Genomic DNA, 15769 nt, shown 5'->3' with positions numbered 1-15769 from the left:
AAAAAAAAAAAAAAACTTAAAAAAAAAAAATCGTTGTTTTTTGTATTTCCCCCCCCCCCCCCCCGGGCCCCATTCCACATTTGGTCATTTATTTGTATTATCTCCCTGGGCTGTTTCAAGATTTCATTTGTGCATTCCTTTAAAAAGCCTTCCACATCCACGATGATCCCATAACATTGCTTATATAACTAATGTATTTTGTATTTTCATTGGAGGGAGAACTGAGTTCACGTCTGTGTTTCATCAAAGATTCCTAATGACTTCAGAGGAAGCCAGGCTCTTTTCCATGTTGCTGGAGAAGTGAAATAAAAATAGAGCGGGTAACATGATGGAGACTGTTTATGATGTAGTAGAGAGAGCTGGGGAATTAGAGGACCTTTGATATAGACCTGGCTCTTCTCCTGAACAACTGTGTGGCCTTGGAACTATTTCTTAAACATCTTTGCTCGTATTCTCCTCTATTAACTGATGATGAAGAATAATAAATGCACGAAGTTATTTTCAGATTAAGTGAGACAAACTTATGAAAGATACTTGATTATCTACAAAGGTCTATATAAATATTTGGTGATATTGTTTGAGGGCAACATAGGCTTGTCTGTTTTGTTGTAGCCCTGATTGAGGTGAGGCCAAAGTACTTTATTGACCCTTAGTACTAGGATGATATTTGGTGTCGCAGTGGAGAAGAGGTCTAAAATTGACCTGTAGATATTTGGCCTAGTTTAATAAGCCTAGTTTAATGTATGGTAGTGTCACACATTACGGATAAATATTTGAGAAACATGGATTAAACAACCACCTTACTGTTGTAGTCTGTTCTAAGATTTTTTTTTTTTTTTTTTTGTTTTTTTGTCTTTTGTCTTTGTCCGTGTCCGGCAACGGATCGCAACCCTCAGTGTTGCCCCCGTACCGGACTGGGGACCGGCAACGGGATTGCAACCCTCGGTGTTGCTCCTGCGCCTCGCTCAGCCAGTGAGCGGGAACCGGTCTGTATGTGGGATCTGAACCCGCGGGCGGGAGCGCCGCTGCGCTTCCCAAGCGGCGCACTATCCAGTGCACCACTGGGCCAGCCCTGTTCTAAGATTTTTTAAAAAATGTAAAAAATAATTGCAGATAAGGGTTTATTTGGGTCTCAGGATTGGATTTTTAGTATCTGTGGTAAAGGAAAGTTTATTCTGCACAATTGCTGTTTAGAGCTGGAGACACTGCTTATTGACCTTAATTAGCATTCTACACCCTTGAAAATAAAATCACTGAGGAGGAGATGTCAGCAGCTAGGAAACCCAGTCAGAGGGGAGTTGTACCAAAGTGCAGAAAAAAGGAAGGAGACATTTTTCTTTTATAGGAATAAGATGCCTTCCAAGGGGAGGAAGATGGGGCATGTTAAAACCACTTGTTAGAAGTTTTATGAGAAAGAACTAGTTACATTAATGTCATAGTGCTAAAAATAATGTCCTTTGAAGAGGTTTTGTGACCAGTGAAATAATGATTGAACCATACTCTTTTGGCTGGTTAATCTTCTCAAGGGGGAAGCCCTAAAATGGCTAGGTTACTTCCCAGAATACCTCAATCATCCTTTGGAATAACATACTCAGCAAGCTGAAGCCATTCGCTGTGATTTCGCTGGTCATGAGACTTAAATTAAGGAGAGCTAGTCTGTTACTTTGTGAAACTGCATAATGCTAATAAATTCCCAGATTACTTAACATACAGCACTCTGCCAGGGTTCATTGGCTTTTTTTTTTTTTTTTTCCTGGCATAACAAAGACATTTGGAAACCCAGGCTACAATCTAGGATTACTGGAAGAACTGTCCAGCATGGGACTTAAAAATATCTATTGTCAGCCTCTAAAGTTTGGGGTGAGCAACTTATAGTGTGTATTAAAAGGATCTTTTTCTTAATATTTCTAGAGCTAGACTGATTATAATTTTTCACTGATTTTTTTTTCCTTTTTGTCTTTTTTTTTTACTGACCGGTAACGGGATCGCAACCCTCGGTGTCGCGCCCATACCGGGGACCGGCAACGGGATCGCAACCCTCGGTGTTGCACCCGCACCGCGCTCAGCCAGTGAGCGGGAACCGTTCTCCACATGGGATCCAAACCCTCGGTGGGAGCTCCGCCGCACTCCCAAGCGGCGCACTTTCCAGTGTGCCACCGGGCGGCCCCTTTCACTGATTTTTATAGCCAATCATACTTCACTGGACTCTTAACTTTTATAACACCATTCTTTCAACATTTATAAATAATAATGTTGGCCTTTACATAGTACTTTCAAATCTTTCACACATGTCATTTTATTTTTTCTGACAACAACCCGAAGGGCCGAGCAGAAGGGGCATTATTATCCCCATTTTATAGATAGGGAAATAAAAGTTCAGAAAATCAGACAAATTAACATGTTTAATCTTGCATCCTGAAAAGTAAAAAACAAAATGAAATAAACTCTGTCTCTTTGTCCACTTCTGACTTACTGTTTTTAGAATCAAATTTCCTTAAAGAGTATTCAATATTCCTATCTCCAATTCCTCATCTCTCATTCACTCTGCAAACTATTTAACCTGGCTTTTCCTAATACTGGAATGGAGCTGATTAGGTTCACAAATAGGTGCCTAGTTGGCAAATATAAGGGACACTTTTCAGGGCATCATCTTATTTCACCTCTCTGAAGCACTCACCACTGTTGACTGCTTTTTCAATATTTCTTCTCTTTGGCTTCCATGACTTCTTTGTTATATTTTTTTCTCTTTCTCTTTTGCCCTCACTCTTACATTCTTTTGCTCTTTCTCCCACCCTCTCTTCCTTCCCTATTTCTCTGTTTTCTCACTCTGAATATTCTACTGGAGCAATCCCATCGTGTCTGTGGCTTCACCTACCATCTATACTGTGGCAATTTCCAAACCCAACTCTGTAACTATACCACTGCTGTGAACTCTAGACCCATGTATCCATCTGCCTACTGATCCTTTTTTTGGATCTTCCGTAGCCATCTGAGTTTCAGGTTTTTCAAAATTGACCTCATCCTTTCACCTCTTTCTCCTGCATCTTCTGTCTGCATTTTCAGTGAAGGTAACACCATCTTCTACATCAGATGGTCCTTGATTACTTTTTTTCTCTTCCCTTGCCCATCATTTTTAGTATACTAAGTCTCTTAGGTTCTGCTCTCTATCAATCATTTCAACTACGTATTGAGCAGCTCCATTTTCTAGCATCATGCCACTTTCCAGCAGTCAGGAATCACTAACACTTTCCCAGTGCACCACATTTCCTCGAAGTTTCATGACTTTGCATGTACTTTCTCCTGTGCTGCCCTCTATTCTCTTTCTCACTGTCACATGCTATCTTTCATGATTCATCTTAAGTGTTTCTTCTTCTGGGGAGCCCTCCCTGATATTTAGTTGCAGCCTAGATGAGCTATCCTTTTTTTGTATTTCTACATCATCCTGTGCATACTCTGCATCATGTCTTGGAGGAAGTTTAGGTTTGTGCTTTGGTAACTGTTGTGACACACAACTTTAAATCTCTGTCACTTAATACAATAGGAGTCTCTTTTTTTGATCACATAATAGTTCCAAGGGTCTGTTCAGCAGGTGACCTTCTGCATCCTTTCCATAACCTCTGAGATCTCAGAGCCCTCTGCATCCAGCTGGAAAATAAGGGGATAAAGTCCTTAACCAAAAGGAAGATTTTCCATGGTTATCCATATCCAAGCCTGGATATGGCATACCTAACTTTTGCTCACATTCTGCTGGCTGGAATGCAGTTATGTGGAGTCTGTGAGATTGGTCTATGTTTATACCTAGGGTGAAAGGAAAATGAATTTGGTGAAAAACTGTCCTGTCTGCCCCAATTGCCTGACTCTACACTAGAGTATAAGTTCCAGAAGGATACTGATTATATATTTGTTTACTTATGTGTGCCTATTATCTAGTATAATGTTTGATACACAGTAATCACTCAGGACATGTCTACTGAAGCAATGGACTTGTCTGAAGTTGTATAGTAAATCATGGCAGGTCTTTTATGACAAATCTAGTGACCCAGTTCCTAGTGCAGTCAGACCAAACTGTATAACCTCTGTATAGTAAGTTTAAAACAACTTGAACTTTTAGAGCACTTTGCTCCATATTTGGAAGAAAATATCTAGATGCCCAATATGCCAGATTATATATTTTTTCTCTTACAGCATTCATGAATACTGATGTTTTGAGTTAGTGACTGAAGAAAATAAGCTCCCTTCTCTCTGGCAAGCATTTTGCCCTTAGCATATGAGAGTGGGTGATACAGGATTATGTTTAAGAATATTGTAGAAGTCAGCAACACTAGATAACAGTATATATTATAATTTGTTGCTGCTTGGCTTCAAAATTAGAGAATGCCCTAGAAAATCCCCCAGAGTTTTATTTGACCAGCTTGATTTGACACTTCTCAGTGCAGTCATCAGTATCATTGGCCATTTTGGAGGTGCAGCAGTCACATGATCATGTGACATATGTCCTCAGAAGAAAGTCCATTACTAACTGCCACCTCAACCCCAGGTTCATTATTGTTATTTCTCCCTATTGCCGTTTTTAGTGTTCTTGTGCTCAAATTTACTTCAAAGACTTTTCCTTTATTGATGGCTTTTATAATTACCCTTCTTTCATTCACCACTTAGTATCAACTGGAACCCCTATTAGAGATTTTTCAGTTTTTCTGTATGTAAAATACCTTTTGTCTTTGTCATGGAAAAATATTTTAAGAATAAATGTAATTAATTAGAGATTCGTTTTACAGAGGAAATCTCTATAAAATCATTTGTCATATTATTTCTCAAATTTATCATATTTTTTAGTAAATATTTATTGAGAGCTTACCAGTTGTTCAGAAGTTTCCAGGCACTTCAGTGACTAAGATGAATTAGATATGTGTTTTTGTCTTTCAGAAACATTCTATCTAGCTAGAAGAGAAGGGGGTAAGCTTCAAATATAAATGACTAGTATAATATATTTTATATTTAGTGCATGATTGGGGGAAAGGGATGAAGGAAGGAAATTACCATTTATTAAGCACCTACTTTTTACTATGCTTCTCTAAAGGCTTAATTTGCTTCAATTAATTCTTTATGCAACCTAATAGAAGTAAATATTGGTATCTCTCTTTTACTGAAGGAGAAACAGGTTTAGAATGGTTGAATGGCTTATTAAGTTACACAGCTAGTGAAAGAACTAGGATTCAAACTCAGAGTCTCTGGCTCTAAATTTTGTGTTTTTCAGACTTTACCAAGCAACCTGGAGAGCTAATTCTGTAGGAGTGTATAGGAGATAACAGAAGTCTGACTGGAGCTGGTTTCATTGAGGATGTGGGTTTGGGGTGTATTCAGTGAAAAGGTATAACTTGAACAAGAGAAAGGAGGAGGAAAGTCATTTTGTACAAGATCAAGACAAGAAGGTGGAAATGTATGATGTATATGGACAACACACAAGTAGACCTGTTTGGCCGGAACCAGGTCTCATAGGGGATCAGAGAAAAGTAATTTTGGGGTGAGAAGAAGTAACCAGGTTTGAAGAATCTAGAGCACCAGAGTGGGAATTTTAAGTGGATGTTAACCATTGAATGTGTTAGGGCTGTGGGGTGATGTTTTAGAGCGGTGGTTCTCTAAATGTGGTGCCTGGAACAGCATCATCAACCTCATTGGGAGCTTATTGATATGCAAATTTTAGGCCTCACTTAAGACCCATTAAATCGGAAAAGCTGGCGGTGGCAATCTGTGGTTTAACAAGCCTTCCAGGTGATTCTGATGCACATTAAAGTTTAAGAACTACTGTTTTAGAAAGATCAGTCTGGAGACTGTGCATAGCATGCATTGGAGAATGAAAGAAGATACTCCTGTAATAGTGCAGATGTGAAATAATAAGGGCATTGATGATGACAATGGGAATGGAAAGAAAGAGACAGCAGGAGGGATAGTAAAAAAAAAATTATCAGAACTTGGAAACTGGTTGGATTTGAAGGGTCAAGGAGTCGTCAAAGTTGACATGCAAGGATAAAAATCCATGGGATGAATCGGTGTTCAGTTCAGCCCAATATTTAAAAATCATAATTTTTACATAACAATAGGGGTTTTGGGGTTTTAAAGAAAACCCTGATCTGGTGACATATCTGGTATGTTCTGTAGGGTGAACTTCAGCTGAGCAGATTAGCCACCAAGTCCTTTTTGTTGATGGGATATTACCCTTTGTAGTCTGTCACAGTTTCCCCCACCCCAATTTTTTCTTATGCTTTACTCATTTATGTTAACTGTTTGGGTCCTACAGGCATTTGAGCTCGTGACTCCTGTTCTAAGGGTCCCAGCTTGGGAACTGGAGAATGTTGAGAAGTGTGGGGGTTGGGAGAGAGAGCAGGTTTGGAGGGAAACATGACTAGTTTGTTTTTTAGAGATGTTGAGTTTGAGGTGACTCTAAGATAGTCCTATTAATCTGGTCTTTATATTTTGTAAGAAAACCAGTTTAGCATTTCCATTTCTCTATTATCCACTTCTTGGATCACCCAAGGCAATTTAAAATTCTAGGCTGGGTTCCTTACAATGCAGTGTACCTTGGGACTTCTGCCTCCTACTTTCTCAGCATGCAAACTCAAGAATGCAAAGTAATTTTTATATTAACCCAAGTAAAATATGACTCAGAAGGCAACTCTACTGAAGCAAAATTGTTTGTTGTGCTCGCAGTGCCAAATATACATTTTTTTTGCTAGTTATTTTCTCCGTCATACCACATAATTGCACAGAGACTAAGTTTTAATTAGCTAAGGAAGTGAAAGGGTCTCCCTTCACTTTACTGTGAAGATTGCGTGACCACTCTGGGTAAGAATTCATTGAGGTGGGCACAAGTTGTTGATGGAACTTGGCTTTGCCAATACCACTGGTTTATGTTTTACATCACTTGGCCTTTGTGTACTGTATCGATAGAGTATAGTGAAGAGGAGGAGGAAAAGGAGCAATCCAGTTTCAAAATGACTAGAGGCTGATTAAACATTCAGCTGGGGAGAGAGAGGAGTGAATCCAGGTGATGTTTATGTAGTGTCAGAGAGGGAGAATGCTATACCATCTGGTGAGAGAGATGTGAAAAAGGATAGAAATCAATCTCTATAATGATACTTAATTAATACAGAGTCGATAAATGACATAATTGAAGCACTGGTTGGGCTACGTCGTAGAGTTAAATAGCTTCAAAGAGGGCACTGATTAAAGCCATTACAATTTATAAAACATTCTTCGTCTTAAGAAAGCATCTTGATGAGATTTCACATGAACGTTTTGTAATCAGAGGGCAGGTTAAAACACTCAGAGCAGAGGCGAAATGTCTTAAGAGGTCTGTTTTGGATGATTTTTGAAAGCCAGTTATTCTCAGGTAGTAAAAAAGCTTGCCTCCTCCTTTTATTTTTTTAATGGGAAAAAATTAATACTGCATTCTTCACACTTAGTCTTGGATTTTTGATGTCCTGGTGTTTTGGTTCTTCATCATGACCTTAGGATAATTAGCTATCAAGCTTGATTTAAATTGTTTTGAAATATTGTTGCAACTTGGGGGTTGTATGTGACTGCTGGTGAAAACTAAGGAAAAATACCACTGTGACTCAAAACACTGTAAGTGGGCCAGCCTCCATTAGTAGGCTCTTTTCCTCCTTTGTTTTGTTTGTGTTTAATTCACTCTGACGCTCATAACAGATGCACAGTAATCAAGCAGAATGCCAATTCTCATCATTTATGCAGGTGGAGGGCCTCTGTGCTCCCAAGAGGAGAAACCAGAGAAGACCCACACTGAACGCTGCATTTTTTCTTCTCATCATCCTTTTCTTCCCCCTGTCTTTGATTTTTGAAAGGCAGAGACTTTGTTTGGAAGGCTTTTGTTAAAAATTCCAAAATGTTCTTTAATCACTGAATTCTTATTATTGCTTAGGTAGTGTGACAGGCATATACCTTATAATGGAGAGAGCCAGACAATGTGCTTGGGAGCCTAGATTCTGGAGTTGCTGTGCCTGGGTCTTTCTTCAGCCACTTGCCAGAATGTATGACCTTGGCAAATTGTGTAAACTCCCTGTGCCTTAGTTTCATCTATAAAATGGGGGGTTGGGGGGGATGGTTATACTTTCTAACTGGAGTTTTGTGAGGATTAAATGAGATATTATTATTAATGCCTGACACAGTTTTAAATATGTGTAAATTACTATTGTTATATAAGCCTGCTAACTAATGATTGGCTATAGTTTTTGAATGAAAAAGGAAGGAAGGGAGGGAAATATGGAGTGAGGGAGAGAGGAAAGTAGGAAGAAAGGAGAGAAGGAAAGAAGAAGAAAGAGCTGAATTAATTTAATCTCACTATTGTTATTGGTGGATTATAATTGCAGCTATCTGGTTAGGAGGCATACCCTAATATCATATTGCCATTTGGATCTCTGTCTGTTTAGTTCGTCCAACCTCTGCTGGCATTATGTATTTATTAGTCTCTCTTCTTCTCTGGATTGGCAGTTCTCCAGGAGACAAAGTGTGTGTCTTATTCATCTGGGTATCCGCAGGGCTGTGCACAATGCCTTTCACACAGTAGCACTGGGATAAATAAATAGTTTGAAGCAGTCTATCCAGTTTGCTAACTTATAAATTCAAGGTGTCACCACTTCACATTCACAGATGTTGAATAATAATGTAGATGAGGTGATTAACCTTTTGAATTGCTACTTATCAAAAATAGAATCTCTGGAAAATCTGAGAGGAGACCATATAGTTATGTAAATTTTGGTAAAGTATGGCAAACTGCATATTACTATGGTGCTTTGTGGGGCTGCTATAATTAATGGTCTGTTTGCATTTCTAACGCAGACTGTCATTTTTCATCTGCTTATAACCGTGATATGAAAATTTACTTTTGACTGTTATTTTGCATTCATAATTTAAAAATATATATAAATGTTCACTTGCTGTTTTCCAGCTCCTTGATTATCAAAATCACAAGCTTAAGAATCATATCACCATGGCATGTTTTTCTAAATCTCTAGCGGTAAAAGGAAATTAATGCATTTTGAATTCAGGTTTCAGGATTATGACAATGTTGTTTGCTTATGCAGTGCCCTTTGAAAAATGTCTAGTGTAGCATACGAACCGAGGAATCTTGAGTAACTTCAAGCCAGTCTTTTACTATTATGTATGCTTTTGTTAACTTTCTCTCTCATCAAGTTAAAAATGACCCTTAAAGTCCTCTTGCATCCATATGACACTTTGGCTTTTAGCATCCTGGAGAAAGTATCAGCCAAAAGGTATTACAAGGAAAATTTGCAGGGTAATGAAGGTAACAAGCAGTATGTAGAGCGGGATTTGGAATCAGAAAACTGGATTCAAATGCTGGCCCTACTATTTAGATCCTGTGTGACGTAATGCACAATTCTCAGCCACTCTGAGCCTATTTTCTCATCTGTAACATGGGAGAATCTGTTTACATCATAGAGTTGTTTGAGAGAAATAAGTGATATCAAGCACTTGACACAGTACCTGACACATGGGAAGCAACCAGTGAATTATAATTGACGTCTTGATTGTGATCATCATCATCATTATTATCATTAGATAATGATAGGATTAAGCTGATAGGTTGACACAAACTGACTTATCTTAAAAAGCAGTAGCTCTAGATCTCTCCTCAGTCTAGACTCCAGAGACTTTGGTTTGTTTATCTCCTGACTTCAGGAACCTGTTCTCCTTAGTCTCCCTCAGTCTTTGGCTTAAAACTATGCCTCTTTGTCTGTGGCGTCACATTAAATTCTTGATGCTGTTCTTGCAAGCTGTACCAAAGATGTAGCAACCCAAGCCAGTGATAGGTGACAAGCTGACCAAAATGTAGCAAGTGTTCTATTTCAAACAATGTCTAAGGTAATTTCTACCTCGGGGCCTCTGCACTCACTGTTCCCTCTGTCCAGAATTCTGTTTCCCTAGCTTTTGTGTGGCTGACTCCCTTTTGATCTTCAGATCTCAATTGAAAGATTCTTTTCTGAAAGGTCTTTTCTGACTATCTTGAGTAGAGTAGCACTCTTCCTCAAATTATCTTACATGGCATCTCCCATGTATGCTCAGGGTCCTAATGACATTTGGTAACTTCGGTCTACCTACCTACCTACCTACTTGTTGGGCATATACTTCCTCATGAGAATATAAATTTCATGAGTACTAGAGCCATGTCTTTCTTGTTCACCATACAGTAGTTACCCTTGTGAGCAGTTTCTCTATCATTTCATTTACCCACAGTCAAGCACAGTCTGAAAATCGGTGATTACAGTACAATAAGATATTTTGAGAAAGAGGAAGACCACATTTACATAACTTTTATTACAGTACATTGTTATAGTTGTTCTATTTTATTATTGGATATTGCTGTTAATCACTTGTTGTGTCTAATTTATAAGTTAAACTTTATCATAGGTATGTATGTATAGAAAAAAACATAGTATTTATAGGTACTATATATATTGTATACAGGGTACTTCAAAAAGCTCATGGAAAAATAGAACGAATAGATAATAAAAATCTTTACAAGAACTTTTTGGAGTACCCCTGTATAGGTAATATCCATGGTTTCAGGCATCTACTGGGGGTCTTGGAACAAGAGGGGACTACTGTATATTCTCAGTACCCAAGAGATTGCCTGGCACTTGGCAGGTAGTCAAGAGATGTTTGTTGTATGAATGACTTTAAATGATTTAAATGACTTTTAAAATCATGTAAGATAGAAGAATAGAGAACCAACTACACACAGATGTGTACCATATCATGGCTATTTTCTGTACTGTGTTTATTTTCTAAAACACCATAGATGTTTTTCTCAACTGTTTTATATTGAAAAATATCAATCTATGGTAAAGCTGGAAGAATAGTAAATGACTCACACACTCTTTATAAGAAATTGCCTAGCCTTTTCCAGAGAGGTTGTACCATTTTACACTTCCATCAGTCATGTGGCTGCTTCACATTCTTGCCAAAATTTGATGTTATCAGTCTCTTACTTTTAGCCTTTCTGGTGAGTATGTATTGGTATCTCACTGAAGTTTTAATATTCATTTTCCTAATTTCTGAATCTTCCTTTGTAAAGAGTCAACTCAAGTGTTTTATCCATATATAATTGGTTTTAAAAAAATTATTATTGAGTAGTACAAGTTCTTTATATATTCCAGATATGTCTACAGACAAGGATATATTTTGCAAATATTTTCTCCCAGCTTGTGTCTTGCCTATTCTTTTGCACAATAGTGACTTTTTGAGTAGAAGTTTTAAATTTTTATGAAGTCTAATATATCAATTTTTACATAGCTTTCTGTGTCCACCCATATACCCTTCATCGACATTCATTACTTAACATTTTGCCACATTTACTTTCTCTCATATTTACTGGATCATTTAGAAGTAAGGTAGGTATAACCATGAAGACACTTATTTCATAAGAACAAGGATTTTCTCTAACATAACTGCAATATCATTTCATACCTAAGAAATTTAGCATTGTTATACAGATGTTGTCTAATATGAAGTCCATCCATATTCAGATTTCCCCAATGATCCCCCTTATAATGTCTCCTTAAATCTGGAATTGTTCCCTAGTCATTTTAGTATTTTATTACACTAATATTTTTGAAGAATACAGGGCAACTGTTTTGCACAATGTCCCTCACTTTGAGGTTGTTGATTGTTTCCTTATTATTAGATTTAGGTTAAATAATTTTGGCAAGAATTCTATAGGATAATGTTGTGTCCCTCCTGTTTCATTACATAAGGAAGCAAATGTTACTTTTCCTTATCAGTGAGGCTAAGTTTGATCACTTGTCTGAGGCATTATCTCTGGATTTCTTCATTGAAAGGTAGCTTTCCCCCTTTGTAGGGAAAATACATTGTAATTATGATGAGATGCTTTGAGACTTTTTCCCCCAACAAAATTTTACCCAGTGAGATTTTAGCTCCTGTTGATGGTTCTTGCCTGAATCAATCATTATATTGGCAGTTGCAAAAGTTCCTCTAATTCAATTATTTCTGTTACATTTACTAGCTAGTGTGTTGTTTTGGTAAAAAAGAGCTTCCAACCTCTTTGTCTTCTTTTTGTTTCCGAGCATCATTTCTTGGAATTTTTAAAGTGTGTGTCATAAAATTCATTACTTTTTTCATTCTTATTGATAAAGCATCAAAAATTTCCAAGTGTTTAATACATGTTAAAGTTAGTGTTATATGATAAGCTTGAATATTTGAAGCATTGAAAGGAATTCCCTTTTTTTTCATCCAAAGTTACCTAAACTTTGTCAGGTAAGTCAGCTAATTAGCAGGGTGTAATCAGTACCGTTTCCTCTGAACTTTTTCATTAACATCATAAGCATTGGGGTAATAACTCCTGAAGTTATTTTTAGTTTAACATTACCAATGTATATCACATGCGGAGGAAGATCTTCACCCCATACATAATTGCTGTTAATTATTAAAATAAACGAGCAAAAATCTGAAATCCAACCATTGCTTCTGAGTTTCTCCAGACTTGTTTTATTTCTTCTTTTTGACTGTGCAGTGTTGATGTTGAAGAGTGTGTTTTCAAAGAGCTCTCTCTTTGCAAGAGAAATAAGGGTCTCAGTGTGGATTTGCAGAGTCCTATAAGGAAATTTCGTTGGGATGAGATTGCCTCATATCTGTGGTATAGTAGAGAGTAATATAAATTAGCCACCCGCTCCAACTTCCCACGTTATTAGTGGTTGTGAGGGGTAACCAGCCTCTGTCAGGGAGCCAAAGTAGTAGTTTAATAGCTCCATTAATGTCTGTCGCTGCTCAATAAAGTAAATATTTGACACCTATAGGAGAATTTAATTTTTAACATTTTCCGGGCCGGCCCGGTGACGCATGCTACAGTGCGCCGCTTGGGAGTGTGCCGGCGCTCCCGCCGAGGGTTTGGATCCCACATACAGACCAGCCACTCACTGGCTGAGCAGGGTGTAGGGGCAACACCGAGGGTTGCGATCCCATTGCCGGTCCCGGTCCGGTACGGGCGTGACACTGAGGGTTGCGATCCGTTGCCGGTCATGAAAAAAAAAGACAAAAAGGAAAAAAAAAAAAAAACATTTTCCAACTTTATTCATTCGTTCATTTATTCAATAAACATTTATTAAATGTCTTCTTCAGGCCAAGTGCCCAAGTTTTGTAGAGGTAGGCACTTAAATAATTTTGGGACCTCTTTAAGAAAAAGAATACAAAGTTACAAATACAAATTTAGAAATAAAATCAGTATTTGATTAGAATAGGGAAGAAATTATAACAAATTACAAATTTCAGAAAGCTTCCAAAGGGGGCTGGCTGGTTAGCTTAAATGTACCAACACCAAGGTCAAGGGTTCAGTTCCCGGTTCCAGCCAGCTGCCCTTCCTACCTGCCCCCTCTCCCCCAAAAAGGAAAGCTTCCAAATACTACAAACATTACAAAATTCAGAAAAATATCTTGTTTTTATTAAATAACTACATGTAGAACTGCTATATTTTTTCTACATTTTTTGCTTGCATGTTTTTGGATTGCTCTTTCTATGACAATTATTTTGTGTTATATTTTCTAAAGATAGAATAAAAAAATTCAGTCTTTCCTCTAGTATGGTTAATCAAAGTTAACTTTTTATTATTGACAATTTGGAAAAGTTTATTTCTGCTTTATAGCTTTTTATTGGTAATATAATATACGTTTTTAGGATTTTGTCAAATTTTGGAAAGCTGCTCAAGTTTCTTTCATATATGATCTCTAAAATTTCTGGACATTATGTTTTCTTGCACAATGATGATGAATTGACAACATTCCAATTATTTTGTTCTCTGTATCCTCTTTTTAGTGGCATATGACTTTCTCTTACTTTTGCGTTTGTTAGTATTTTGTATCACATCAACAAGAAATTTCAATATTTTTCCAAGGTGATCTACTTTCTATTGTTCGGATTATTAAATAATCTAAAAGATTATTACTCATTATGAATATTCAAAGTACAGTTTTTCTCTCAATAAATTGTGGTTTTGGTATGTTTTTTTGTCTAGGATTGCCAGATCTTGTCAGAACAAGATGTGTTCTATATGCTAACGTGTGATCCAATGTGTTGAGACAAACAAAACGTGACTTTATACATAGATGCACCATTGTCAGTAGTAAAAATTCAGGTTTGTCCCCACAAGCAGGAATTCTGATAAATTCCATTTCGCATGACTTCCTCAAAGAAGAAAAATGAAATAGAAAATTAGAGGATGTGTTCATAATAATATACTATGAATTACTGAGTCTGTTCTCGACAGAAGAGAATTTTCATTTTTAAGTAGGCATTAATGAGAATTGTATCCTTTGATTGCAGTTCTGTGTGTCTGATAATTGGTAGAATTTTCTAGTGACTAATACTTTTCCATCACTATCTCTGTACTTTCACTGGCAGGTGTTGCAGGATGCATTCTTACCACAATATGATCTCTGACCCTGCCTCTTTGTATTATGACTTGACACCAGTAGTCCTGGGAACCATTCCTGTACCGGAATGGAAGCAACTGTGAATCACATAAGTACACCCCTGAAAATCCAAACCAGTACATCCCCAACTCAACCTCCTCTTAGCTGGATCCTCAGTACCTGTAGTCGTCTAATGCTGTCCACTATGATGGAAGTATGACAGAAAGGAAGGCATAGTGGATTAAAAAAGTCAACACTTGTGAAGTGCGTGGATCAGTGCTGCTCTCCTAATGAGGTATCCTCAGATAATATCCTCATTCTCATCCTCCCCATCATCATTTCTATACATGTGTTAGTAGCCTTTTCCAGTTTTTGGTGGTTTGGCACTTGGAATTCTTTATAAAAAGCTGCTTCTTATTTCTACTTCCTTTTGCTTTTGGAACTAGATTTCCAAAATGTTCGAGCTGGATGAACCCTTAGAGAACATCTGCTTCACCCCTTCATTTTATGGATGAGGAACTTGGGCTGATGATGATCATTCTGTTAGTTAGTTAATTGTAGAACAAGGACACATGTCATTTAGCTCCTGGTATCATCTTTCTTTTCTCTCAAATCTAGTGATTAAATCTCTGTCAGACTACACCCAGCCTCCCAGGATTAAAGGTAAATTATTTACATATGCATTGATTTAATCTCTGTAGGTCCCTCTCACACACACAATTGATATTTTTAAGAGTTAAAATATTCAGGGGCCAGCCCAGTGGTGCACTCGGTAGAGTGCGGTGCTTGGGAGCACGGTGGCGTTCCCGCCGAGGGTTCGAATCCCATATAGAGACCGGTCCGCTCACTGGTTGAGCGCGGTGCGGGCGCGACACCGAGGGTTGCAATCCCGTTACCAGTCACGAAAAAAAACAAAAAGGAAAAAAAAAAAAAGTTAAAATATTCAGTGTGCTCCTAAAATGCCCCATAATATTGTTATTTCGCTCATTTTGATAGGACTTTTAGCAAAGTGAACCATATCATGAACACTCTCACAGGAAGTGGAAACTCACCTTGTGAAAAGGTAAGCTTTCCATGGGCTTTGTTTTCCTTTCCCTGGCAGGGGAAGAGCCTCTATGTCAGCTGCCTGGCCTTCCTCTGGGGCCTCGTTTTTAATCTCCAGGAAGGCATGGCCGACAAAATGTCATCTCTTCAACTGCTGAGGAAAGAAGCTGTGAAATAGATCTTCATTGCTTATGTGCCTCAAGTTGCTTAGCACTGCCTGTGTCCGTAACTCTGTGGTGTATTTGAAATACTGCTTATTGGAATACTTT

General features: G+C 37.8%; 1 protein-coding gene across 1 annotated transcript in view; it reads left to right on the top strand.

Annotated features, from left to right (window-relative positions):
• CPQ (carboxypeptidase Q) overlaps positions 1 to 15769 on the top strand; it is a 193165-nt gene that overhangs the window by 46757 nt on the left and 130639 nt on the right. The gene's annotated exons all lie outside the window — the stretch shown is intronic.

This window comes from Galeopterus variegatus, unplaced genomic scaffold (genome assembly GCF_000696425.1).
Source record: "Galeopterus variegatus unplaced genomic scaffold, G_variegatus-3.0.2 Scaffold2252, whole genome shotgun sequence".
NCBI lineage: Eukaryota > Metazoa > Chordata > Mammalia > Dermoptera > Cynocephalidae > Galeopterus > Galeopterus variegatus.
This window is presented reverse-complemented; position numbering and strand designations above follow the sequence as displayed.